This window comes from Pongo abelii, chromosome 14 (genome assembly GCF_028885655.2).
Source record: "Pongo abelii isolate AG06213 chromosome 14, NHGRI_mPonAbe1-v2.0_pri, whole genome shotgun sequence".
NCBI lineage: Eukaryota > Metazoa > Chordata > Mammalia > Primates > Hominidae > Pongo > Pongo abelii.
The window spans coordinates 70,228,829-70,254,852 of NC_071999.2; the positions used below are offsets into that span (position 1 = coordinate 70,228,829).

The 26,024-nt window shown below is 35.0% G+C and overlaps 1 long non-coding RNA gene across 5 annotated transcripts in view; it reads left to right on the plus strand.

Moving 5' to 3' along the window:
• Positions 1-25,446, plus strand: part of LOC129049551 (uncharacterized) — a 163,842-nt gene extending 138,396 nt beyond the window's left edge. For all 5 annotated transcript variants that reach the window (XR_010136703.1, XR_010136704.1, XR_010136702.1 and 2 more), the window contains one exon: positions 23,742-25,446. This is a non-coding gene — a long non-coding RNA (uncharacterized LOC129049551). The remainder of the gene's footprint in view (positions 1-23,741) is intronic.
• The last annotated feature ends 578 nt before the right edge of the window (positions 25,447-26,024 follow it).

The window sequence follows — 26,024 nt, forward strand, 5'->3', positions numbered from 1 at the left end:
GTCATGGAGTCTTTGCCCATGCCTATGATCTGAAAGGTATTCCCTAGGCTTTCTTCTAGGGTTTTTATGGTTTTGGATTTTACATTCAAGTCTTTAATCCATCTTGAGTTAATTTTTGTATGAGGTGTAAGGAAGGGGTCCAGTTTCAGCTTTCTGCATATGGCTAGCCAGTTTTCCCAGCACCATTTATTGCATAGGAAATTCTTTTCCCAATGCTCGTTTTTGTCAGGTTTGTCAAAGATCAGATGGTTGTAGATATGTGGTATTATTTCTGAGATTCTCTTCTGTTCCATTGATCTATGTGTCTGTTTTAGTACCAGTACCATGCTGCTTTGTTTTCTGTAGCCTTGTAGTATAGTTTGAAGTCAGGTAGCATGCCTCCAGCTTTGTTCATTTTGCTTAGGATTGTCTTGGTTATACAGCTTCTTCTTTGGTTTCATATGAAATTTAAGGTAATTTTTTTCTATTTCTGTGAAGAATGTCAATGGTAGTTTGATGGAAATCGTATTGAATCTATAAATTACTTTGGGCAGTATGGCCATTTTTACAATATTGATTCCTCCTATCCATGAGGATAGAATGTTTTTCCATTTATTGTGTCCTCTCTTAGTTCCTTGAGCAGTTCTCCTTGAAGACGTCCTTCACATTCCTTGTTAGCTGTATTCCTGGGTATTTTATTCTCTTTGTAGCAATTGTAAATGGGAGTTCATTCATGATCTGGCTCTCTGCTTGTCTAGTGTTGGTACATAGGAATGCTTGTGATTTTTGCACATTGTTTCTGTATCCTGAGACTTTGCTGAAGTTGCTTAACTGCTTAAGCTGATAGCTTAAGGAGTTTGGGGCTAAGATGATCCTCAGCAAATGCAAAAGAGCTGAAATCATAACAAAGAACAGTCTCTCAGACCACAGTGCCATAAATTAGAACTCAGGATTAAATAACTCACTCAAAACCACACAATTATATGGAAATTGAGCAACCTGCTTCTGAATGACTCCTGGGTAAATAATGAAATTAAGGCAGAAATCAAGAAGTTCTTTGAAAACAGTGAGAACAAAGAGACAATATACCAGAATCTCTGGGACACAGCTAAAACAGTGTTAAGAGGGAAATTTATAGTACTAAATGCCCACATCGCAAAGCTAGAAATATCTCAGATCAACACTCTAACATCACAATTAAAATAACTAGAGAAGCAAAAGCAAATTAATGTGAAAGCTAGCAGAAGAAATAACTAAGATCAGAGCAGAACTGAAGGAGATAGAGACATGAAAAAGCCTCCAAAAAATCAATGAACCTAGGAGCTGTTTGTTGAAAAACAATTAACAAAATAGATAGACCATCAGCTAGCCTAATAAAGAAGAAAAGAGAGAAGAATCAAATTGACACAATAAAAAATAATAAAGGGGTTATCACACTGACCTCACAGAAATATAAACTACCATCAGAGAGTACTATAAATGCCTCTATGCAAATAAACTAGAAAATTTAGAAGAAATGAATAAATTCCTGGACACATATATCCTCTCAAGACTAAACCACGAAGAAGTCCACTCCCTGAATAGACTAATAGCAAGTTCTGAAATTGAAGCAGTAATTAATAGCCTACCAACCATAAAAAAACCCAGAACCAGTTGGATTCACAGCCAAATTCTGCCAGAGGTACAAAGAGGAGCTGGTACCATTCCTTCTGAAACTATTTCAAACAATTGAAAAGGAGGGACTCCTCCCTAACTCATTTTATGAGGCTAGCATCATCCTGATACCAAAACTTGACACAGACACAACAAAAAAAGAAAATTTCAGGCCAATATCCCTGATGAACATCTATGTGAACATCCTCAGTAAAATACTGGCAAACCGAATCCAGCAGCACATCAAAAAACCTATCCACCATGATCAAGGCAGCTTCATCCCTGGGATGCAAGGCTGGTTCAACATATGCAGATCAATAAATATAATTTGAACATTTCAAATGCAGAGTATATTTGAGAGTTTTACTTTGAAATAGTCTTAACTATTTTAATTTCTATATGCAAACTACATACATATGTAATTTAAATAAAATAATAAAGTTCAATAAAAATTATTTAAACTTGGTTTTGATTCACTCATTTATCAATATATGAGACAAGACATAATAAAAGGAGAGGTTCACTTAGATTAAGATATATCTTTTAAAATTTGAAATAAACAGAGCTTACTCAGAAGTGAAAACATTCCTGTAACACATATTTCTTAAGCCAATTAAAAATTTCATAATCCTGGGAAAAAATAATGACTTATAAATGACAATGCATAGCACATACCTCTATACTCAAACAAGTTTGCTGATGCTATAGAAAAAAAGACATAGTGCTATCAGACGAATATATATTGAGACATAAAAAATAAAGAGCAGAACATTGCAAATTGTTTCACTAATTTCAAATTAATGCTTGTTCCACCTTCTCACCATATTTTCGTTTGGTTTTTTGGTTTTAGGAAAGTTTGTGTTGTAAATAGTAGCTTCAAAAATTCTATGATAATTAAGGAAAATTTTAAATATCCAAGATCACTAAAAGCCAGAGAAGACTATAAGCATGTGTATTTGAGCCACATGGTTCCAGATTGTCAGACTAAATAAGGACCAGATTTTAGAGCTACTTACTTGGAATAGGCAGATTAAATTACAGGATTGGAAAAAATTTAGAAAATATTATTTACTTTTGTCTTGCTCAAAGTAAATATTATGCTCAAAGGTAAATATGCTGAGTAACTCTCAGGGTGAGTTTAGCTATCAGATATGTCCTCTTATTTGAAATTTCTTCAAAATGGTTTGTCACAATTTGTTTAATGTCCTTAGGGCTCTAAAAATTTTGCTTTCATGTATTCAAGATAATTTTTAATATTAGCATTTGAGTGGTTTGTAATGTGTCACACTGGATAGGCTAACATCAGTACTCAGAATTCCCTTCTCTATATGTTTTTAAATAATTGTTATTATTTAATTTTGATAGGGTTTGGGGGAACACGTGGTGTTTGGTTACATGGATAGGTTCTTTAGTGGTGATTTCTGAGATTTCAGTGCACCCATCACCCAAGCAGTGTACAGTGTACCCAATGTGTAATTTTTTTTTTTTTTCGAGACGGAGTCTCGCTCTGTCGCCCAGGTTAGAGTGCAGTGGCATGATCTCAGCTCACTGCAACCTCCGCCTCCTGGGTTCAAGCAATTCTCCTGTCTCAGCCTCCCGAGTAGCTGGGATTACAGGCATGAACCACCGCGCCCAGCTAATTTTTTTTTTTTTTTTTTCAGTAGAGACAGAGTTTCACCATGTTGGCCAGGCTGGTCTCGAACTCCTGACCTCGTGATCCGCCTGCCTCAGCCTCCCAAAGTGCTGGGATTACAGGTGTGAGCCACCGTGCCCGGTCCCCAATATGTAGTCTTTTATTCCTCACCCACCTCCCACCCTTTCCTCTAGTCCCCAAAGTCCGTTGTGTCATTCTATGCCTTTGCATCCTCATAACTTAGCTCCCACTTATGAGTGAAAACATACAAGAATGACCACAATCAAAACATCAGAAACATATAGAGAAGGGAATTCTCAGTAATGATGTCAGCCTATCCAATTTGACACATTACAAGCCACTCCAATGATCATATTAAAAGTTATCTTGAACTTATTAAAGCAAAATTCAGAGGTGCCACAGAAATGTTTTGTATAAGACTTGAAGTGAAAGTGAAGCATCAGCCATGATGTTTGCACACTTGGAAGGTCAGTACATGGTCACCAAGTGCTATTACAGAACATACATGTTGTGACACATCTCCAGGCTCACCTCCATTTCACAGCTGAGTCTGCAACTGCTCCACTACATTTTTGGAAACTCCTTAAGCTTCTGTGACTTTGGGGTCAGGTCATGTGTTTAGCTCTGTGATGATGCATTCCTGTTTCTCCATCAAAGAGCACCAACACCTACCATCATAAAAATTGGAATCCGAGAGACATTGACATGGGTACAAATCCATCCTTGAGAGATTATGTTCCCTCCACCCCTTTATATTGTCTTTTCTTCGCAACTGCCTGCTCTGCAGACTTTAAGTGCTAGCATCAGACACGAAGAGATGCTACAAAGAATAGTAAATAATAGTAAATAAGTATGTTTGTGTTGGGGAGTGTTCCTGATCTGAATTCTGATCGATACAATATTAAGTAGCAATTACAAGATACTATTCAAGAGACTTTCAGTAAAAGCCTTTTATAACTTGCTCTTGTGTTGAATTAAATGATAATATTTATTCTTAAAGTAGTGAGTTTTCAAGGTTTCACATACTAATAAATGAGTTTAGCAATGTGGCAGGATATAAGATTTTTTATGAAAGTATAATTAACAAATAAAAATTAAAATTATATATATAAAAATGGTATTTTGATATATGTATATATTATATAATAGTTAAATCAAGCTAATTAGCATGTCTATCACCTCACATACTTATCAGTTTTTGTGGTGAGAACATTTAAAACCAGAACTCTCTTAATAATTTTCAAGTATAAAGTACATTATCTCATAGTCACTATGATATACAATAAATCTCCTGAATTGGTCCTCTTTTCTAACTGTAACTTTATATCCTTTGACCAACATTTTTCCATTCCCCTCACGTCTAGCCCGTGGCAAACCAACCTATGCTGTTTCTATGAGCTCAACTTTTTTAGATTCCACTTATAAGTGATCATGCAATATTTGTCTTTCTGTGACTGGCTTATCTCACTTAGCATAATATCCCCCAGCTTCATCTATGTTGTCCCAAATGACAGGATTTCCTTCTTTTCAAAGGCTGAATAGTATTTCATTGTGTGTATGTGTATATGTGGGTGTGTGTATGTGCATGTGTGTAATTTTTTTTTATTCATTCATCTATCAATGGGCACTTTGGTTGATTCTGTACCTTGGCTATTGAGAATAGTGCTACAGCGAACCTAAGATTGCTAATATCTCTTAAAAATACTGATTTTAATTCCTTTGTGTATATGTTTAATGATTGCTGCATCATATGGTAGTTCTATTTTTAATTTTTTAAGTAACTCTAATACTGTTATCCTTAGTGGTTCTCACCAACATTATGCAATGGTTCTTGTTTCTCCATCGCAGAATATAAGACTGATACAAAAAAATCAATTCTACTTCTATACAGTAACAGTGAACACTCTGAAATAAAATTTTAAAATATTCTAATACTAACAGCAAAAATCATACACTATCTAAGAATAAATTTAAGAAAAAAATGCAAAACTTATTCCCTGGAATCTACAAAACATTGTTGAAAAAGAAAAGAAGAACTGAAAAAATAGAAAGATAACCATTAAAAATTAAGTGTTTAAAATATAACCAAATTTGTCATTGATATCGCCACCTCTACCTCCATACTCACCTCTATTGTGCACTGTAGATTTTTCTATAATTAGAATTATCTATAGACTAATGTCTATCTCAGTCTTCCCCTTCCTTCCTTTTCTATTCTTTTCCTTTTACACATTGTTATTCAAGGGAATATTAAATTATCTTATTTTTCTTAACCAAGTTCTGAATCAATTTAGAATACTAAAGGACGAAACACATGGAGACCTGTGTTATCTGATATATATTAGAAAAATAACATTTGTAGGCAAGTGGAATCAAAATACTGATATTCAAGATTAAAAAACTCAATTTACACCAGCAGTCCTGGAAAGCTTAAGCTCTAGGCTCATGACACAATCAAAGATAATCAAGGAAATACTTTTCAAGAATGTTAGTATCCAAGACAAAGGGGAGAGGAAGAGTAAAGGGCATAGCATGCAATTCCTTTCTCTCCTAAACTCATCCTGTTTATTTCCCTGGGACAGAGTATGTGAGGAAGTGGAGAGAGAGTCTAGAAGTTTCACACTGATAGCTGTTCCTCTGCATTGAAGAACATACTAGGATACAAAACAAAAACAAAAACAAAACAAAACAAAAACAATCCACTGTCCCTTGAATAAAATTGTTCCATTATAAAAGGCTTCAATTACTAGGCTCCATTTTCCCACAATTATAAGTATTGAACTAAAACTCAAAATTGTCAGTAAAGTTTCTGTTTGTTCAGTCTTTAAAATGAAACAGCCCAATGTAACACCGACAGTCTTAGATAATATGCTGGTTCGTAGTCAACTTACTAATGTATACTTTCTTCTTTCTCCCAAACTTCATCATGCATCCCACTCTCAGATGATTAACACAGAAATTTTCACATATGAGGACATACAAATAATCAGAGACAATTATCTCATCTCTGTACCACACCATCTCAATGAATTTCATCTTGCCAGTTTTAATGATTTGTTCATTGTCTTCATTTCATTTAATTTCTTGGAAGCATTTTGCATGGTTGATTACCTTTCCTCTTTAAATGGGTTCTTCACTTCAAATGCAGGGACACTATATATTCCTGATTTTTCCTCTATCTCACTGGGTACTCCTTCTTAATCTTTGCCACAAGCTCTCCTTTTTTTTTTTTTTTGCTTACTTATAAGTGTTCTCACAGTTTTGAACTTTGATCTTAGGCTCCTGTCAATATTCCCTCACATCCTAGATTATCTTATTCTCATTCATGTTTTAAATATTCCATATTTGCTGAAGATTTACACTTTAATATTTTAATGTGTTCTCCCCCAAGTGCCAGAATTATATTCACAAATGTCTACTCAACATCTAAACGGATGTCTAAGTGGTATATACCAAATGTAACATGTATAAAACAAAATTCTTAATTCCACATCTCATCCCAAATCTATTTTTTAACCAAAATTTCCTCTTTTCGGCAAAAGGCAACAGGATTCACTTGAAGTCAGCTTGGATTTGCATTATTTTTAACTCTTCACATTCAAACAATAAGAAAATCTTACATTTTATACCTTTATTATTAAGAAATCAGACTAGTTATCACATAACCACTCCTGCTTATAGCTGTAGTAATTTCTGTTTTTTTTTGAGGCAGAGTCTCACTCTGGAGTGCAATGGCACGATTTCGGCTCACTGAAACTTGTGTCTCCCGGGTTCAAGCAATTCTCCTGCCTCAGCCTCCTGAGTAGCTGAGATTACAGGCATGTGCCACCACACCCAGCTAATTTTAAAAATATTTTCAGTAGAGACAGGGTTTGACCATATTGGCCAGGCTAGTCTCGAACTCCTTACCTTGTGATCCACCTACCTCAGCCTCCCAAAGTGCTGGGATTACAGGCGTGAGCCACAGCACCCAGCCCTGTAGCAACTTTTCATCAGATATAGACATGCTATGAGTTTTCTATTGCTGCATAACAAATTACCCTGCACTTAGTGGCTTAACACACATTTATTATTTCACTGTTGTATCCTAGGACTCCAGACATAGTTTAGTGACTCTGTTCACTAAATTGATAATGACAGGCTCTATCTAGGTGTTAGCCAGGGCTGTGGTCTCCACTGAGGGTCAGGAGTGCTTTCAAACTCACATCACTGTGGGGAGAATTCATTTTCTCATAGCACTAAAACTCAAAGTGCCTTATTTCGTCAATGCCACCAAGAAAGTCTCAGCTGCTTCAAGTTTCCTCCCTCTAGACCCTGTTATAAAAAGGCTTGACTGATTAGGTCAGGTCCAGGAAAGATTATCTTCTTCTTGAGCCTCACAGTTGAACTCATTAGGGACTTTAATTTTATCTGCAAAAAAATCCCTTCACTTTCCCCATATAATGTAACATAATCATGGGAGTGGCATCCACCATATTTACAGGTCGTACTCACACACAAGGTAAGAGGGCTATGTAGGGCAAGTATACCAGCAGATAGGAATCTTGGACTATCATAAAATTCTGCCTACCATAGACATAGAGACCTTACCATGGTTGTTAAAAAGGTTCTTCAAACTTATCACTATTCTCTCAGCTCCCTTTGATCTACTATTGTTTCTGTTCCTCCAACAGGTCAAGTAAAATTCAGCCTCATTGCCTCTGGAAATTATTTTCTCTGCTAAAATGTTCTTTTCACAATATTCACGTATTTAACTTCTTTCCCGTTTACTATTGTTGTCTCATATATAATATTGCAAAAAGGTCTTTGCTGATCAACTATTAATTTAAAAAAAAAACTTTAAATCTTATTATTCCTTCTATTCCTTTATTCTGTTTTGCATGTATCATTGACTAGAATTATATTGCATTGTATTATATTATTCATTAGCTAATATATTTTCTGTCACTACCTTTGCAGCTTAATCTCTATTAGAGAAAGGGACTATTCTATTATATTGTGGACCACTTTATCCTTAAACATAATCAGTGCTCATAAATGTATGCAAGACAAAGAAAAAATTGAAGGAAGAGAGTAATAAAAGAAAGGAATAATTATTTCAAAAAGAATATTTAATCACATAATTTCATATTTATATTTTTAATGGCTTTCTGTTACTTACAGAATAAAATACAAAAAACCTTAAAGTACTAAAATAAAAAAATACATAATCTTGTTCCTGCCTAACTCCCAAGATTTCTGTCCTACAATTCTATGATCCATACTCTGAATCAGAGCAGCACTGAACCTCTCAATACAAAGATCACATGTTTTGTTGTATAATATTTCTCTTTCTTTGCTAATGCATTTACCTTTCCCAGTTAATCTGCAGTCATCATTTGTCTAATCCTGAGATTTCTTTCCACAGAGAGTATCTCTACTCAAGTTTGTGACTGAATTAGGCATTCCTTTTATTTGCTTGTCTAATAAAGCCAACCTAGTTTGATAATTGGGTTAGATATTTTTATTATTTTCCAATACATATGTATCTGTTTTTACCATAATGGTGATCAAAATTAGAAATTAAGTTTTATTCCTTGATCTTTTTGTAACTTGATTTGTTCCAATTTTTAAAATAAGATATAATTTAATATTGGTTATAATCTCAATTTTAGAGATTCTTCTGCAAGCTTGGATAAACATTTATCAAATGTAATTAATTATGATGGTAATTAATTATTAATTAAGATAAATAATACATTCATGAAATAAAGAAATTCACTATGCCCTTTTGTTGTCAATTCCTCCCCAAACCCAGCCCCTAGTAACAACTGATCTGTTTTTTATTTCTCTGACTTAACTCTTCCAAGAACATAGTATACATCAAATTAAAAAATATGTATCTTTTGAGTCTGGGTCCATTTAACTTTTCATAATGCATTTGTAATTAATCTTTGTTGCAGCATGTATTAAAAGTTTGTTGTTTTTTTACTGTTGAGTGGTAGTCCATTGTAAGATGTACCCTAGGGTGTGCATCCTTTCCTCTGTTAGGGGTATTTTTTTTAATTCTCTAAATTATTAAAAAAATAAAATAAAATCTTTATATGCATTCAAGTACTGGGTTTTGTGAGAAAATACCTTTTTTTTTTTCTAATTGACAGTGTCTCTTTACATTTCTCTGGCTGGAGTGCAGTGGCCTGATCATACCTCACAAAAACCATAAATTCCTGGGCTCAAAGGATACTCCTGCCTCAGCTTACCAAAGTTGCTGTGACTACAGGAGCACAAAACCATGCCTGATCATTATTATTATTATTATTATTATTATCATTATTATTTTATCTTTGTAGAGCCAGTGTCTCTCTCTGTTTCCCAGGCTAGTCTCAAATTTCTGGTCTCAAGCAATACTCCTGCCTCAGCCTCCCAAAGTGTTGGGATTACAGGCATGAGCCACCACACCTGGCCTGAGCACACTTTTCCAATTTTCTTGGGAAATACCTGGGAGTTGGTTTGCTGGGTTATATTGTAAGTTTTTGTTTTAACTTCATAATAAACTGAAAAATACATTTTCAAAGTGGCTATACCATTTTGCATTACTATCAACAATGTACGATATTCCTGGACTGTCCCCTTGTCAGCATTTGCTATTGTCAGGATTTTTAGCCATTCTATCTGTGTATATATACAGATATGAAATCACAAGTATATCATTGTTAGGTTAATTTTATTAAAAACTAATAGTGGTTATTATTAATGCCACTACTTTGAGATTAGTCATATTATTAATTTGGGAGGTTGAGGCAGATCACTTTGAGATGCCAAGGCAGGCAGATTGCTTTGAGCCCAGAAGTTTGAGACCATTTTGGGCAACATGGCAAAAACCTATCTCTACAGAAAATAAACAAAATTAGCCAAGCATAGTAGTGCATGCCTGTAGTCTCAGTAACTTGACAGGCTAAGGTAGGAGAATCCCTTAAGCCTGTGAGGTCAAGAGTGCAGTGAGTCAGGATTGCACCACTGCACTCCAGCCCAGGTGACAGAGCAAGTCTTGGTCTCAAAAAAAATGAATAATGATAAGCATATGTCTGTATGCACATTTACCGTCCATACATCTTAGGTGGAATGAACATTACAATATCTTGACAATTATTAAAAATTGTGTTGTTCATTTTCTTATTACGTATTAGAGTTCTTTCCTTTTAAAGCTAGTCCTTCATCAGAAATGTAATTTGAAAATATCTCTCAGTCCTGGATTGTACTTTCGTTCTTTTAACGATACTTTTAAGAGAACAGATCTTAATTTTGATAAAGTCCACTAGAGTAAGAAAAAAAAAAAGCTGGTGTGTAATATGGAAGATAAGAAATCTTGGCTCACCCAGAGTTATAAAGATTTTCTGATATGTTTTTGGCCTTAAGTTCAAAAGTTAATTTTAGAATACTCTAGGAAATTAGAATAGAGGTTTTTTTTTTTAAAATATATGTGTATCCATTTGTTTGAGCACCATCTGTTAAAAATGCTGTCTGTTCTCCCTTGAATGACCTTTCTCATTTTCCATATAAGTTGACCATATATGCATGGCTCTATTTCTGAACTCTCTTCTGTTCCATTGATCTATATGTATTCTCTTTATCCAAAACCATGTTGTCTTGACTAACACAATTTTTTTAGTGCCTGGAAAACATGAAGCTTGAGTCTTCCAACTTGTTCTATTTGTTCTTCCTTGGATTCCTCATTCTGTTTTCTTTTTATATAACTTTGAATTAGTTTGTTGATTTATATAAAAAAATTCTGCTGGATTTTGATTTGAATTGCGTTAAATCTGTGAGTTAAATTTTAGATAATGGGAATCTTAACGATATGGAATATTCTACTCCATGAACATGCTATATCTCCCTATTTGTTTAGGTCTGCTGTGATTTCTGTTGTCAGTGTTTTGCAGTTTTCAGTGTACAGATAGACAGATGTTTCCTATAGTTTATAGGTTTTATACTTAAATATTTTAGTTTTGATGCTATTAATATGGGACTGTTAAAATTCAACTTTTCTTTTTTTTACTATTATATTAAATACATTTTTTTTTAAAAAAAAACACTGGCCTTGTGCCTTGCAACTTTGGTAAATTCGTTCTCAGTTCTATATAATTTTTGTAGCTTCTTTTTGTGTTTTTATATAGACATTTATGAAACATGGAAGAAGAGACAATTTTATTTTTTTCTTTACAATGTATATACTTTTATTTCTATTTCTTATCTTATTACCCTGGCTTTATCTCCAGTAAGATGTAAAATATGGGAGGCGAAAGTAAACACCCTCATTTTGAAGGGATTAATAGCCCACCAAAGTGCTATGAAAATTACTTCAAAATGAAAATATCTGAACAAATAGCAGCACATGAAAAAAAAAAGAGTATGTAAATTTAAACAGAACCTCTCAAAAATACAGCTGTATTGGCCCTCATCTCAGAGAGTTTTCTGATTTGGAAAAGATGGACCCTTAGCATGGGGAAGTACAAATTCAGCTGTCTGTTAGCATCAGACAAACCAAGATGACTTTTCAAATTTCCCCAGTGAAACCCTGAACTCTCCTACTCATTTTGCAAAGCTTAGAATATCACAAGCCTGTTATTTCTGTGTGTGTGTGTTTTTACCACTTTACACAACACTGTTTCTGCCTATAAGCCAGTGCACACATGAGTAAACCTCATGGTTTAACATAAGCAAGTAAATAAATGTGATACATCACATACACAGAATTAAAAGCTAAAATGATATGATTGTCTCACTGGATGTAGAAAAAGCTTTTGACAAAATCCAGTATCCTTTTATGGTAAAAACTCTGAACAAACTAGGCATAGAAGAAACATACTTCAAAATTAAAAAAAGAAGCCATATATAACAAGCTCACAGCCAACATCACACTAAATGGGGAAAAGTTGAAAACATTCCCCCTGAGAACTGGAACAAGACAAGGATGCCCACTTTCACCAGCTCTATTCAGCATGTACTGGAAGTCCTCCTAGCTGGGACAATCAGGCAAGAAAATAAAGGGCATCCAACTTGGAAAAGATGATGTCAAATTGTCTGCTGATGATAACATCATATACCTAGAAAACCCCAATGACTCCTCTGAAAGACTTCTAGATTTCATAAATGCATTCAGTAAAGTCTCAGATTACATAATCAATGTGCATAAATCAGTAGCACTGGTAGATACCAACAATGACCAAGCTGAGAAAAAAGTCAAGAATTCAACCCCTTTTACAATAGCTGCATTAAAAAAAACCTAAAAAACCCCTAGAAATATGCTTACCAAAGAAGGTGAAAGATCTCTATAAGGAGAGCTACAAAACACTGCTGAATGAAATCATAGATGACAGAAACAAATAGAAATACATTCCATGCTCATGGATTGGAAGAATCAATATCTTAAAAAATGACCATACTGCCCAAAGCAATCTACAATGAATCAATGCAATTCTGATAAAAATACTAACATATATTTTTAAAGAATTATGGAAACCATTTCTAAAATTCATATGGAACCAAAAAAGAGCCTAAATAGGTAAAGTGATCCTATGCACAAGAAACAAATCTGAAGGCATCATATTACTGGACTTCATATTACCAAAACAGCACGGTATTGGTATAAAAGTAGGTACAAAGACGAATGTAACAGAAGACAGAACCCAGAAATAAAGCCAAATACTTACAACCAACTGATATTTGACAAAGCATGAAAAAACATAAATTGAGGAAAGGATACTCTATTCAATAAATGGTGCTGGGAAAACTGGCAAGCCAATTGTAGAAGATTGAAACTAGACCCCTACCTCTCACCTTATGTAAAATTTAACTCATGATGGATAAAAGACTTACATCTAAGACCTGAAAACATAAAAATTCTAGTAGAAAACCTAGGAAAAACTCCTCTGGATGTTGGCTGTGGCAAAGAATTTATGACTAAGACCCCAAAGGCAAACATAATTAAAACAACAATAAATAAATTGGACCTAATTAAACTAAAAAGCTTTTGCATAACAAAAGAAATAATCATCAGAGTAAACAGATAACCCACAGAATGGTAGAAAAAATATTTGCAAACTGTGCATCTGACAAAGGACTAATATCCAGAATCTACAAGGTACTCAAACAAATCAGCAAGAAAAATAAATAATAATAATCCCATCGAAAAGTGGGCAAATGACATGAGCAGACATTCCTCAAAAGAAGATATACAAATGGCCAAAGAACATTTGAAAAAATGCTCATCATCACAAATTATCAGGGAAATGAAAATTAAAACCACAATGAGATATCATCTTACTCCTGCAAGGAGGGCCATTATTAAAAAGTCAAAAAACAATAGATGAAATGGATGTAGTAAAAAGGGAATGCTTACACATAGCTGATGGGAATGTAAATTAATACAATCTTTATGGGAAATGGTATGGAGATTTCTTACAGAACTAAAAGTAGATCAACTATTGATCCAGCAATCTTACTACTGGGTATCTTCCCAAAGGAAAAGAAGTCAGTATATCAAAAAGACACTTGCATGCATGTGTTTATTGGAGCACAATTCACAGTTGCAAACATAATGAAACCAACCCAAGTGTCCATTAACTGATGAGTAAATTCAGAAAATGTGGGAAATATACACCATGGAATACTACTGAGACATTAAAAAGAATGAAATAATTCTTTTGTAACAACTTGCATGAAGCTGGAGGCCATTACTTTAAGTGAAATAACTCAGGAATGGATAACCAAATAGAGAATGTTCTCATGTATAAATGGAAGCTAAGTTACAGGTATGCAAAGCCATGCAGAGTGGTAAAATGGACTTAGGATATTCAGACGCGGGTGGGTGGGGAGGAAGGATAAAATACTGAAGCTCGTCATTGCCTGTGGTAAACAGCCAGGGTTTGTCCTCTCGCGCCAAGAGGATTAATGACACAGACACACAAGAGGAGTGAGTATAGGAGATTGGGCACTAATAGGCAAAAGAAAGAGAAAGGAAAGCAGCTCTCTCTCTCTGCTAGAGAGAGCGGTGTCTGAAAGGGAAAAGCCAGCCTGCGGCAGACTGCACCAAATTTCATAGGCAGGCTTGAGGGGGCGATGTCTGATTTACATAGGGCCCACAGATTGGTTGGTCAGGTGTGACATTTACATAGTACACAGGGAAAGCTCGCCACCCCACCCTAATCTTATTATGCAAATGGGCTTTCCACTTGGTGCCCATGTTGTCTGCTTCTTACTGTACACGTGGCTGGCAAAGAGCAGGGAATATGGAGCCACCATTCTGAACCTGCCTAGTCCCAGGTAGCCTTTTCCTATTAGCACAGCTGCCAGCATTCACCCACGCAAGCTTCCAGCTTTCTTGTCTATGTTTTCAGTTCAATTTTACAGGCTGATGTCTGTTAGAAAAGGAAATGATTTGGGGGCTGCTTTTCATTAAAAGGAAAACCCTACAGAGGACTTCCTTACCCTCACTATCTGCCTACATAATTTCTTTTTAACTCCTATATCAGTACTACATATTGGGTACAATGTGCACTACATAGGTGACAAGAGCACTAAAATCTGACTTCACCACTATACAATTCATTCATGTAACCAAAAAACACTCGTATCCCCAAAGCTATTGAAATTTATTCATAGATAGATATTAAAAGCCTGTCTTTTTTTCTGTTAATCTGTATATTGTCATTTCATTTGTAGGCCCCCAAACACTAGACCCAAGTTGTAGGAGTAAAATTTTCCTGTCCTGTTTTGGCAAGGAGGAGGGCATGGTTTAGACTCTTAGCTTACCCTGAAGACTCCTGCTGAGATATTGGATACTATCACCAAGCTGGCAAAGGTAAACCTTTTACCAGTCAGACCCCTGAATCTCTGCTCAGGGTCCTGAGCAAAGGCAATAAAAGCCACTCTTATTTTTTTCCAAAGGGTATTTTCTAAAATTTAGATTTAAAGGAGAAAAATTTTGGTTAGAACTAGTTTTTTGTATACCGTGACTCTTCTTGCAGATAGCCATTATGTATCCATTTTTCACTGTCTCTTGTGCTATGATTTTGTGTTGTGCTGTCTAAACCGTGTTGTTTGTTTCCTGAGAATTTAGCTGTGCAACTCAAAAAGAATGTTTTCCTGGATTTTGGCCTGCTGGGGGAGAGGTGACAAATTGTCAGGTCTGTGCTCAGACATGGGCAACCATCAGGAGGAAAACATTGTCTTTCACCATGAAGTATGATATTTACTCTCTACTCATTAGCAATATGTAGGAGTGGCATTCTATTGTCAGCGTACTGAGAGCTTTTAACATGAATGATGTTGACTTTTTTGTCAATTTTTTCTTCTGCATGTAATAAAATGTTAGCATAGCATTTCTCATGTGCTATATTAACATGGTTACTTTCATTGATTTTCTATTGTTGAATCAGTTTTGCATTCCCCAAATAAAACATATTAGCACGCAGTATACTATTATTTTTAATATTAAAAGCAAATATTAGTGGATTTGCTTTACTAGTTTTTTTTATTTTTTATTTTTTGGATATTTTTCACCTATATCATGAGGTTTACTGCTTGATAGTTTTATTTTCCTACTCTCTTTGTTTGGCTTTGCTATCAGTATAAGTCCAGCTCCATAAAATAAACTTGTAAATATTCTTTCCTATTCCACATTCCAGGAAAAATCTATGTTAAGTTGGTATTATGTCTTCCTCAAATAATTGGTATAACTCATCAGGATAGCCACCTGGGTAAAGAATTTTCTTTGTTAGAAAATTGTTAGCTACAAATTTAAATCTTAAAAAATATAAAATATTTAGGTTATTTAATTCTTCTGGAGTAGTTTCTACAATTTAAGGCATTTGCCCATTTTAGAGAAGTTGTTGGATCTATGAATATAGAGTTGTTTTAATTTTTAAATTAATATTCTTTTCATATATGCATGTTCTGTGATGTCACCTCTTTCATTTTTATTATATGTATTTTGTATCTTATCTCTGTAAAATTTTCTTTGTCAATTATGCTAAAACTTCAATTTTGTTAATTTTTTTTTCAAAAAAACAGAGATTGGTTTTTTTGTTGTTATTTGTTTGTGTTTGTTTTTTTGAGTCAGAGTCTCACTCTGTTGCCCAGGCTGGAGTACAGTGACATGAACTTGGCCAACTGCAAACTCCACCTCCCAGGCTTAAGTGATTCTCATGTCTCTCCCTCTCAACTAGCTGGGATTACAGGTGCAGGCCACTATGCCCAGCTAATTTTTGTATTTTTAGTAGAGATGGGGTTTTGCCACATCACCAGGCTGGTCTGGAATTCCTGGCCTCAAGTAATCCACCTGCGCTGGTCTCCTGAAGTGCTGAGATTACAGTTGTGAGCCGCCACACCAGGTCCAGAGATTAGTTTTTAAAAGTGTCTTTATTTGGTTTTCAAGAATGTTAAGAATTTCTTTAGTAGATCTTTCTGTCTACTTGTTTTTACTTCAACTTGTTATTCTTTTTCGAGTATTAGGTTGCACCTTAAATCTTTTCCATCTTCCAAAAGCACATTGTAGGTCCTTGACACTTGATGATTGCTCTTGTTTTGATGCAGAGGGTACAAGAGACTTATTCTTTATTGTTCTTACTCGCTATAAATCTCAGATAGGCACTGTATCCCCGGCCCTGGATTGTGGTGCCCTCTTTGTGATTCTTTTACTTTTCCGCCTGTGGATCTGGTTTCAGGATATATCTCTGCCCCTCTCCTATGAGTAGACAGGTCTTTTCAATTCCTCCTCTCTTCTTTTTTCTTGAACTGCAATGGGTTTTCACCAATGCCATAAGGGCAAAGGAGTTTCTTGCCCCTTTCTAGCATTTTAAGGCTGTTTTCTATTATGCATGATAGAAATGTTTATGTGGGGCTCAAGCAGCAGCTGCTATTCCCTCCCTAAGGCCCACACGAGAGTGTTGATTTATTAGTGCTATCACCTTTCCCCCCACCTTTTTTTTTTTGATGAGGCTCCAAAATGTACAATTTCCAATTTGTATCTGCATCCCCCAGGGATTCGTATTCTCCTATTTGTCCACACTTGTCCTTTTTCAAATCATTAAAATTCTAGCTAAATTATATATTTTCTCACTACTGAGACATGTCTTCTCTACAAAAGTAACTACTTATACCTGATGCTTTCATGAAAGTACTGTCTTTCCTTAAATTTTGGTCAGTTGGTTTACCAGTGATCTACTTCCCTGATGCACTCAAGAGGACTTGTAAATTTGCAGGTTGTCTAGCATTTTTTCATAGGTGTAGAAATGATCTTTCAATTTTATCAACATTCAAGGTAGAAGTTAGACAATATTGATATTTTAAAACACAGGCTCTAGTATACAGCATGTCTTAAGACAGTCTCTCAATAAAGGCTTATTTAATGCATTAATTGTGGTATTTTATATATAATGGATAATTAAATCTTTGGAGTAGTATTCAAATTACGTATATGGATTTAGAGGGTTATGCCATGAAAGACTCCTACAGTAGTTATAAAAATTAATCAGTATGTTTAGGGGAAAATCCAGCAACAGAAACACAGTTACTGTGGTTTGACTATTTTATTAATGATGAGTGTTTAGGAATATTTAGCAGGACTGATGGTGTTTTCAATTCTGGAGGTTTGGCTGATGAACTGCTTCCTGGAGGTATGACACAAGAAACAAATGTGTTCTGAATGTAAAATGACACACTAATCCCTGGATGGGGGTATTAAAAAAGCTCATTGGAAACTACTTTGATCATCTTCTACTCAAATATATTTTTATCATGTTTTTTGGATTCCACTGTGCCGGGCTCCTGCCCTCAATGAACATTTCAACCATAGTCATTATTATTTGCATATTTTCATTTAAGATTTATTTACATAATAATGATATTGATAGTAATAATAGTTATGTATATAACATTTTTCTTGTGAGAGACACAGTTTAAAGTATAATACATATATTTTTAATACTTAAAATGCCCTAGGGATTAAGTATTGTTATCCATAATCTATGGACGAAGTTACTGAGGGAGAGAGAAGCTGAATAACTTGTCCAAGTTCACAGATTATAAGAGTTACAACATAGTTTGACCTATTAAGAAATGTTTGAAAATAATGGCCAGATATTGTGGTATTTCTCCAAGTAAGAATCTGTCATTTATTTCTCAAGTGCAGAGTGGAGAATAGCTGTTTCACAGACATACATAGCAGACTATTAAAGGTCACGAGGTAGGAAGAACTGATCAAAGACTAAGTCTCCATGCTCAGTAAAACTCAGTTTTTCATGGAGGATGTATTAGTCCATTCTCACACTGCTATAAAGAAGTACCTGAGAAAGAGTAATTTATGAAGAAAGAGGTTTAATTGACTCACAGTTCCACAGGCTGTACAGGAAACATGGCTGGGAAGCCTCAGGAAACTTACAGTCATGGTGCAAATTGAAGGGGAAGCAAGCACGTGGCCAGTAGGAGAGAGAGGGAGTGAAGGGGAAGGTGATACATGCTTTCAAAAATCAGATCATGTGAACTCTATCATGAGATCAGCAAGGGGGAAGTCCAGTTAGCTCCCACCAGACCCCTCCTCCAACACCAGGGATTATAATTCAACATGAGATTTGGGTGGGGACACAGAGCCAAACCATATCAGAGAGGATTCCTCTGGACCCAGGTGGACTTACGTATGAATTTCAAGGGGCATTTGATGGGGTGAAATAACACCATCGAGATGAATAATAAAACCCAGATGTGAAAAAGGAAGTATCCCAGTGTCTTCTCAAAACTACTCATGCCCATCAACTTCACAGATAAAAGAAGATTTGGTCCTGTGGGCCTAAATTAGATACGGGCCTGTGGGCCCAAGTCAGATATGACTCAGGAGGATAGAACAGACTGTTGTAGACTATAGTCACAATAAGTGTAGGACAAAAACGGATCATTCTTAGGCATTGATATACATGAGGAGTAGCAAGCTGAGAGAAGAAGTTTGAATATAGCTAAATAAATATGAACTTTACCAAAAACACTTATTACAAAAGACTGAATATATAAGAGATTACTGGAAAAAAATTAAAACAATGCTCAGAGTCCATAAATTACCTTCTATAAAACATAGAACTGATGATGTTTTACCTCCTGAGGTTTGTGATTCTTAGTATTATGCTACATCATACCTGGTAAATATGTTAAATTTTTTAAAAAGTTCATAGACGAAGTCAAATCTTCATAAAAAGTACGGGAAGTATAAATAGAACAAAGTACCTAACATACTGGTTCCCATTCTCACCTCACATCCACTGAAAGCACAGTTACCACCTACTTTAGCATCAACACTAATTTCTGGTAACTACTGACAACTGTAACCTAATATGATTGGCCAAAAACATGTATTTTTCCTTTTTGCTTTACTCCACCTATAAGCTTCACTTTAGCAAAAATATATTAAAAAACTGTTTTTACTGGATTTTTCTAGTTCCCATGATTAGAGTCAACATTTTGATGACTGATCACCTGATCACTATCTCTAAAGCTACTATTCTCTTATGAAACCTGAGTTTCCCTCATCAATTCTTACTTAGTTCTAGAAATTTCTAACTTCACTTTGTTTTCTCTGTAGCCTGAACTTCTTGATAAATTGCTTCAAATGTACTCTCATCCCCAACCTTAATTCCTTTAGCTTTATCATCCTTCCACGGCATGTCTTGTTAAAACTCTTCACACGGTGAATCTAAACATCTGCTTTCTCCATTCCTACCCTCAAGCCCCTGAAACATGTTGGAAAAAATTACATAACTGGTCTGACTAGTGCCAAAGAATAGTCATTGTTTCAAATTCCAAACTCATGGGAACTTCAAAAGTGCTCAACAATTATATTATTTACCTCAACTTAGTCTTCTTTCAGTGAAGTGGTTGCGGTGAAATGCCTTATCTTCATTCCGTCTAAATTAATTGCCTACATTCCAATAGATAGTTTACTTCATAATGCATGTGGAAAATAAAACCACTTAAGTGTGGCTTCTCTTAATACCTCCATCATGCCCTGGGTCACCTTCCTGAATGTTTAATTCCCAATTTCCCCCAAGTTGCTGTATTTTATACAGAATTTTAATGTACTTATTTTATTTCTGAATCCTTCTTTTTCTTTATATATTTACCTAAGGTCTCCCCTTCATCAACAAACATTTTGAAGGGATAGTCTATGCTCACTGAAAATAGTTTCTTAACTTATGTACATTCTCTGCCTATGAAGACCACAATAAATCCTATGGAAAATGTTGTTAAAAAGTAATCAACAGCCTCATCTGTCTGGTATTAATATCTTAATCTTGAATCAGATGTGTATAGAATTGTAACATTTTATTTTTCTCATAGTTAAAATCAAACATTTTACCATCTCATTTCCTGTCACACATAGATTATACTCTTACATTCTACAAACAGCTCACCCTGGTAGATTCTATTTTCTTTAGTTTACAAAAGAGAAAATGAGGTTCAAACCCTGTCCAAGTCTCTCCAGAACCAGAGCTTCTTACACCACAATACACTACCCCTACTACCCGCATACTAAGATCATTTCTGTATGACCACTGAAACAAGAAGCAGAACCTGGCCTTTATTCGACCTCGGCTAGGTATGTGCACATTACACAACTCAAATTTATTGCTACTTCAGTATCTGTGAATTGATCACAAAATTTCAGCCAGTATTCACTTGGGAAAACAAATTTTAGCCAGTAGGCAAATTTGCAAATGCAGATCATGAATAATGAAGACCCACTCTATACATCTTATGTCAGACACACATATGAGTGCTTGCTTATATGTGCAGCAGGTCCTCAAATAATGTCATTTTCTTTCATTATGATTTGATGAAAAGGAAAAAAAAATTACTTCCCAGCCAGGGCCATTGTCTATCTGGAATTTGCACATTCTCTCCGTGTCCTCATGTATTTTATCCAGGTATTCTGTTTTCCTCTCACATCCCCAAGATGTGCATGTTAGGTTAATTGGTGTTTCCACAGTGTCTCAGGATGAGAGAGAGTGTGTGTGTGTGTGTCCACGTGTGTGTGTCCATGTGTGTGTACCCTGAGATGGAATGGTGTCCTGTCCAGGGCTGATGCACATCTACTGTCCTGAGCTGCCTAGATAGACTATGGCCAATTGCAACCCTGAACTGGAATAATTGGGTAAATAATTATCTTACTTGTTTTTATTAATCTTTCTTAAATTTATGTATAGCTCACATTTATTTCAATGGTTAATATTAGAAGTGTTTCGATCTTTATTTAGAAGTTTGGTGATGTTATTTAACCAGAAATATGCCATAGGAAATTAACTCCTTTTTATATAAATTAGCTTATAGTAAAATTTGTTTCGTTATACATCATTGTTCTTAAAGTTGCAGTGTCTAGGAACCTATGGATGACATTAAGTAGGACTTACTGTATATACTCTTCTACAAGTCCTCCTTTTAGGTTATAGGCACACACACAAATACACACATATACACATTTGTAAATGTGTGTATATGGGATATATGTAAGTATATACTTACAGATATATGCATACATGTATCCATGTAGAAATATATACATTTGGAAAATGTATATTCCAAATCAGGATTCAGCAAATTAGCCACTCTTTTCAAAGCTCTCTCCAATTCCACTCTCCTTGTGAATATTTGTTCCCTTCCTGGCCTCCATGTTCTGCTGATAACCTCCCTGAGAGAACAGTTTAATAATAATCACTGTCTGGACGACTATGGTGGAGGGTGAGCAGATTATCATATTTTTCTTTCTACGGAGAACCTGCAAAACCACCGGGCCTGTTGCTTGTCTAACTCATAGGTGTTATCCTAAATGTACAGGAATCAGCATAATTTTGGGGGGCAGTGGGTTAAGCTGTTCTATGGGCTCTGTGTGTTCGCAAGTGTCCTCCTTCCCCATATGATCCTATGAATGAAAATGATGTCTTGCCTCTTCTTTCCAAATCAGATCCATACCATAAGTGTCTTCTGCTGAAGTGGGGGTGGTCACTTTGGTTTTAGGGGAGGGCTCTTGTCAGGGCTGACAAGCTGCCCATGTATGCTTCCGCCATTTGTAATTTCTTCTTGATCCACAGAAAACATCTGGATTTGTGCCACACCAAGTTTCTCTGTACATAAAACTGGGTGTGATATTTTCCCTCTCTTAAGTCACTGTACTTGTCTTTTCACACTGTTGTTCTTTCACAAGGTAAAGAAAACAGAAGATGCCCGTGGGCTCCACCTCTCAGCAAATTCGCCACAAAGGACACATGTCATCCTTGTGTTCCAAATCTCCCCATATACTAATGCTCGGGTCATTTACTCCATCTATTCTCTTTATTTTTGGACATTGCCCTAGTGTAAGCTCTGACCATTTCATATAATCCATTGAAATGATTTTTCTAACTGACAATTCTGTCTGTGGTTCTTCAATTCATATTTCATACTGCTGTCATTATGTTTCAAAATACACATGCAAAGTTGCAATGCATTTATTTAAAAGTTTTAGTTGTAATCATCATCACAATATATCTCATATATTTGAGTAATTACAAAATGGCAACCAATGTTCTGTCACTGATGATGGGTTGTCTATGAACTTCTATTTTTATATGACATAATCTAAAGTTTCTAGAACAGCAAAAAACATATCTGATTTTACTTTTTCTTACAGTTTTTGAATTTCCACACAAAACTACACTCCAGCTATCTATGGATATTTGCTCTTCTGAGAATGATGCCATGCTGTTTGTATCATTTCTTTTGCACTCTAGAATATTCCACTTCTGCTTGGAAGACTGCTTTCTTCCAAGGTATATTTGCAATACATCCTTCTATGTGAAACTTTTCCCAATCCACTAGCTCCATTATTTGCTCTTTCTCTTATGATGCAAGATGACCATGTACATAAGGAAGAAACTTGTTCTTGACTTACTGGTTTATGGAATGGACTCAATTTTATCCTTATGAATCTACCTGCCTCACTTTCAATTTTGATAGCAACATGATAGTTAAAAAGTGAGTATAGGAGTGAGCACTTTAAGCAAAATCAACCAAGAACATGTCCTAGAACCATGTGAAGGACTCTCCAATCTCCTCTCAGAGCTGTAAAAGGGAGAGAGAGAGACTTATGGAGATTTTTTGTGTGAATGAATACATGCTGGGAGTCTTAACTCTTTCCTTCAAAGTGGGTCAGGGATGAGCTATCCTAGACATTAACTCCACATCAAGTTTAAGGACTATCAGCTTCATGCTTGGAGAGCTTCATATGTGTTCCCCAATAAAGAAATACTGTTGACTGGTGTCTGACACATGCAAGAGAAAGCTAAAAAACTGGGAGAAAATATTTTTTGAGGCAGAATAGAGCACCGTCATTGAAAAATAGCTACATGAATAAAAATAATGAACAAATGAATTAATGATTCAGTTTTATGTATTACAGGGCAGTTGCACAACCTGGAGGCTGGCATCATGGGGTCATTTGGGATTGAATCTGAAGGAGCCGCCATGGTGGAAATGAAATCCCTGCACAAAAGAAGCTGGAGCTGAACTATCATGTTCTCCTGGAAGTAGTGGTGGGAAAGAGATATTTATTTTCGGGACCCAGTACCTCTGAACACTTATTTTAGCTGTTTACTGCAGCTATGCTTTCTTGAAAGAGATATGCAGGAAGGATGGAAAAGTGTCTATTAGCCTTTTTATTTTCTCTTCTGAGAAATTCCAAAAACTGTTTTTTTTTTCAACTAATATGTGCAATTAGCATCGTTCACTTAGCTTCTCAGCTTACTTAGTGGACTTTTTCACTACAAAAATAATTGTATCAAAATTTAATTTATGAACAATAATTTGCTCTAGTTAAGTGTACAGTTCTGAATTTTCACAAATGTCTACACTCATGTAACAATTACCACGTTCAAAATAGGAGACTATTTAAATCACCCCCACCCCCGCCCCGCAACAAAATCTCTATGCTCCTTCTCTGTCTATTCTTCCTTCTCAAAACATCTTAGCAAATGCTGATAATGATTTATATCACTATGGATAAAATTAGTCTTTTCCTGAGTTTTCATAGGTTTTTCTTGTCTGTTTCTTCCCCTGAAAGTTTGCATTTATATCTATGTTTTCTATTTTTTATTACATTTTTAAAAATATTTAATGTATACTCAGTTTAAGAATTAATTATTGAAATATATTCCTTCTTCCCAAACAGTAAAGTAACATAAAATCATTTAGCTCAACACACAGTATTTCAAACGTAGATGATATTAGGTCAAGCATTTTTTTTTTTTTTTTTTTGGTAAATCTTACTATTTTAAACCTCCTTCTTAGTATTGTTATTGTTGTTATTTTATATTTGGTCAATGATAGAATTTCTAAATATTTTTCATCTTGCTTTTTTTCATTATTTCTTGCCTTGCAGACCTTCTTTCTGGGCTCAAAGCCTTCCTACCTAAATCACAACTTTTAGAATTTCTTTTAGTAGAGGCCTTTTGATTAAAAAGAGATTTTTTTTGAAAATGTTTTTATTTTATCACTGCTTTTAACAGATAGTTGAGCATGGCATATGATTTGTGATTGACAGTTACTTTCCTTGAAAATTGAAAACATTTTTCCATTGTCTAATAGCCTCCATTTTTATGGTAAAATACCTCTCAATAAAATCATCATTTCTCCATAGAAAAACTTTTCTTTGCTCCCTTAGGTGCTTTTTTAATCTTTGGCCTGCAATGTTATTTGAAGTGTGAATGTCTTCTAATTTTTCTGACTCAATGTCATTGGCTTTCCTGAGTATGAAGATTAAGGTCTATCACCAATTTGAAGAAATGCTTAGTGATTTTTAAAAATCTACTTAGGTACATCATAGATCTTCTAGCCTATGTGTCTCATAAAAATCCCTTTTCTTTATTTGTCTCCCTTGCATTCTGAATAATTTTGTCAATTCTACTTACTAGTCCATTATTATTTTATTACTTGGTGTCAAAAATAATGTTCTACCCATGATCTGCATCTTTAATTTCAATACTATATTTCTGGAAGTTCTATTTAATTCTGTTTTGAGACCTCTAGCTAAGTTTTAATACCTGTTAATTTTTTCACTTATTTTTATTTCTTTAAATATATTTAAACATATTAAACATATAATATTCTGATATCATGTGATATTTGGATTCTGATTATTTTAACACTAAAAATGTATGGGCTGTGGTTGTGCTCTCTCTTGTCTTGCTTCCCTGTGAATTCTTCTTTTTAATTTTGTCTTGCAATTCATTTTGCTTGAAATATTATCTGAATTGAAGGTGCATACCATTAGAGAGAGTCTCATTTGTTTCAGCCACGTACTGTAGATTACTGAAACTCTATAAAATTTCAGCTTGAAGTTATTTAAATCACATTGAAAGTGTCAATTTAGACTTCAAAAATGTTTGAGGACTGGCATGTGATTATGATTTTCAGATTGTTTTTCCCTATGATCAAGCAACAAAATTGAAACTCACAGGTTCTTCCCATCCAGGTCATTCTATAGTTCATTTGGTCCCAGATTTACATAGGAGATTTCTTTAGATTGCCCAAGCAGTAGGTACTGTCCTTTACCCCTGCATTTTGTTGGTCAAAATGGGATCTCAGTAGCAACAGGGCTGGTGCATACCTCCAGGGTCAACATGGGTTTACATTTTGTTTGCCTCTCCACACTAACACATTTATTCATATTAGACTCTAAGGTTTT